Raw genomic sequence first — 4,057 nt, 5'->3', positions numbered from 1 at the left:
GGGAGCAAAAAGCTTGACCAAAAGTTTGCCTCAAACTTTTGTGCAAACTTTTGGGCAAAAAGCTTGAGAAAAAGTTTGCCTCAAACTTTTTGGCAAACTTTTGGCATCACAAATCAACACCCTGGAGAGCAAAAGTTTGCGCCAGCATTTGCCTCAAACTTTTTGGCAAACGTTGGCGCCATGAACAACACACCCTGGAGAGCAAAAGCTTGCGCCAACGTTTGCCTCAAACTTTTTGGCAAACGTTGGCGCCATGAGTGTGCAAGGGGGAGCCAACGTTTGAGCAAAAGTTTGACCCCAAACTTTGGCTCAAACGTTGGTAGCAGCAAAATGGGGTGGCTGATGTGAAAAGTTTGAGTAAAAGTTTGCCTCAAAGTTTTACTCAAACTTTTACTCAAGCTTTCATGATTCCAAATCCGGTTCACTTCGGTTCTTCTCCAAACTCCAAGAGCAATCAACCAAGGCCTCTATCAACCCAATTCTATCAAGAGCAAAGGCTCAATTGAAGGCTTGAAGACCATTTGAAGAAAGTGTATAAATAGCATAGGATTTAAGTTTTTGGGAGAGCTTTTCCTTTTAGTTTTCATAGAGAGTTTTTGGAGAGCTTTTGGTGTTGAGTGAATTTTAATTTCTAAGTCTCGGGGAAGGAGAATTGAATTCCCTTCCTCTTAGTTTTCTTGCTTTCAATTTCAATTACAATTGTCTTGGATCCTGGGTTGGAGAATTGAAGGAATTCTGTTTCAATCTCATCCTAAGATCTTTCTGTTTCATTTTACTGCATAATTGAATTTCCATTTGGTTAATTGCTTCTGTCTTCTACTTTCTCTGCAATTTACAATTCTTCGTTTCCTTTGCAATTGTTCTTGTTGGATCTAGGAAGGCATTGAGATCTAGACTTGGTTATCTAGTCTCTTGGGTCCTGAGATCTGAATTATCATTTTACATTCTCTGTTTACTGCTTTCAAGCTCATTTACATTTCTGTTTCAAGATCCGATTCCATCCAATTCATCTTCCACTCTTATGTTTGTTGAATTTTACTTTGTCTTGTTTAATTTCTGCAAATCCAATTCCCAATTCCCTTTACAATTCAAGCCATTTACATTTCTTGCACTTTAAGATTCTGCAATTTACATCTCTTGCGTTCTAAGTTTCTGCCATTTAATTTCTTGTTCTTTAAGATTCAGCACTTTAAATTTCAGTTCTCTTTAAATTCAATGCAATTTACCCATTCCCTTTACTTTCCATGCAATCTAAATTCTGCAAATCACAAATCACTCAACCAAATCTTGATTCGCTTGACTAAATCAACCACTAAACTAAAATTGCTCAATCCTTCAATCCCTGTGGGATCGACCTCACTCCCGTGAGTTATTATTACTTGATGCGACCCGGTGCACTTGCCGGTGAGTTTTGTGTCGGATCATTTTCCGCACATCAGGTTGCCTCCCAATAAGCGCTTCTTTAACGTCATTAGCTTGATAGTTAGCTCCTTACAGAGGTGAGTATGGGCTCAGATTTTCTCCCCTTACAGTGAATTTTTTTTCCTGTCTTCTCATGAATGAGCTTGGTGCACGAAATTGTGATGTCCAGGCTCGAACAATCCCTGGTAATGGCTCCAAAGCTTGGTGCTTTGATCTTAATTCATAATTGTCACAACTTCGATACAACTAACCAGCAAGTGCACTGGGTCGTCCAAGTAATACCTTACGTGAGTAAGGGTCGATCCCACGGAGATTGTTGGTATGAAGCAAGCTATGGTCACCTTGCAAATCTCAGTCAGACGGATTTAAACATGATATTTTATTAGATTAAAATAAACAATAAAAGGGATAGAGATACTTATGTAAATCATTGGTAGGAATTTCAGATAAGCGAATGGAGATGCTTCCACATGCTCTAAAGACAGGATACGACTCACTGTATGTGGCATGACTGATTTCTTAGTGAAGAAAACTCTTATGCCAGGTGAGAGGCCTTCAGTTGGGACTTTCTTGTCCCTCCAGCCTTTAGGTACTTTCAACTTAGTACCTTTGTGCTTAGGGCTTGTTGATGGCTGCCCAACACCAAACTTAGAATTGATGTTTGGGGGTTCTGCAAAGCTCTGCACAGAAAAAGAGGGTTAGAATGCTAGGTGTTGTACAATTATCTCTCTTTTATTAGAGGGAGAACTGGGGTGAGGCATCTTGAACAAGATGTGATCCTCCCCTAGTTGTAGAGTCAGTTCTCCCTTAGCCACATTAATGATAGCATTTGCAGTGGCTAGGAAAGGTCTTCCAAGGATGACAAAGTCATCCTCATCCTCTCTAACATCCAAGACTATGAAGTTTGCAGGGATGTAGTGGTCTTCAACCTTTACCAAGACATCCTCTACTAAGCCATATGGCTTCTTCATTGTCTTGTCTGCCATCGCTAGTGAGATGTTTGCAGCTTGCACCTCGAGAATTCCCAGCTTCTCCATTATAGACAGTGGCATGAGGTTTATACTTGACCCTAGGTCACACAGAGCCTTTTCAAAGGTCATGGTACCTATGATACAAGGAATCAGGAAGCGTCCAGGATTTGGAAGCTTCTGAGGTAGTGATGAGCGGATATTTTATACGCTTTTTGGGGTTAATTTCATATAGTTTTTAGTATGTTTTAGTTAGTTTTTAGTTTATTTTCATTAGTTTCTAGGCAAAATTCATATTTCTGGACTTTACTATGAGTTTGTGTGTTTTTCTGTAATTTCAGGTATTCTCTGGCTGAAATTGAGGGAGCTGAGCAAAAATCTGATTCAGGCTGAAAAAAGACTGCTGATGCTATTGGATTCTGACCTCTCTACACTCGGAATAGAATTTCTGGAGCTACAGGAGTCCAAATGGCGCGCTTCCAATTGCGTTGGAAAGTAGACATCCAGGGATTTCCAACAATATATAATAGTTCATACTTTGCTCAAGGATAGATCACGTAAACTGGCGTTCAATGCCAGTTCCATGTTGCTGTCTGGCGTCCAGCACCAGAAACAGGTTACAAGTTGGAGTTCAACGCCAGAAACAGGTTACAACCTGGCGTTGAACGCCCAAAACAGCCCATGCACGTGAGAAGCTTAAGTCTCAGCCCCAGCACATACCAAGTGGGCCCCAGAAGTGGATTTCTGCACCATCTATCATAGTTTACTCATTTTCTGTAAATCTAGGTTACTAGTTTAGTATTTAAACAACTTTTAGAGCGGGACTTATAGCTTTTTGCCTCTTGAATAGTTTCGGCATCTCACTTTATCCATTGAGGTTCAGAATGATTGGCATCTATAGGAACTCAGAGTTCAGATAGTGTTATTGATTCTCCTAGTTCAGTATGATGATTCTTGAACACAGCTTCTTTATGAGTCTTGGCCGTGGCCCTAAGCACTTTGTTTTCCAGTGTTACCACCAGATACATAAATGCCACAGACACATAATTGGGTGAACCTTTTCAGATTGTGACTCAGCTTTGCTAAAGTCCCCAACTAGAGGTGTCCAGGGTTCTTAAGCACACTCTTCTTTTTTTTTTGCTTTGGACCTTGACTTTAACCGCTCAGTCTCAAGTTTTCACTTGACACCTACACGCCACAAGCATATGGTTAGGGACAGCTTGGTTTAGCCGCTTAGACCAGGATTTTATTCCTTTAGGCCCTCCTATCCACTGATGCTCAAATCCTTGGGATCCTTTTTATTTGCCCTTGCCTTTTGGTTTTATTGGCTTTTTCTTGCTTGCTTTTTCTTTTTCTTTCTATTTTTTTTTCTATTCTTTTTTTTTTCGCCCCTTTTTTTTTTCTGCAAGCTTTGTTCTTTGCTGCTTTTTCTTGCTTCAAGAATCATTTTTATGATTTTTCAGATTACCGAATAACATGTCTCCTAGTCATTATTCTTTCAAGAGCCAACATATTTAACATTCTTAAACAACAACTTCAAAAGACTTATGCACTGTTTAAGCATACATTCAGAAAACAAGAAGCATTGTCACCACATCAATATAATTAAGCTAAGTTCAAGGATAAATTCGAAACTCATGTACTTCTTGTTCTTTTGAATTAAAACA

The sequence above is a fragment of the Arachis ipaensis genome, chromosome B06 (assembly GCF_000816755.2).
Source record: "Arachis ipaensis cultivar K30076 chromosome B06, Araip1.1, whole genome shotgun sequence".
Taxonomy (NCBI): Eukaryota; Viridiplantae; Streptophyta; class Magnoliopsida; order Fabales; family Fabaceae; genus Arachis; species Arachis ipaensis.
This window is presented reverse-complemented; position numbering follows the sequence as displayed.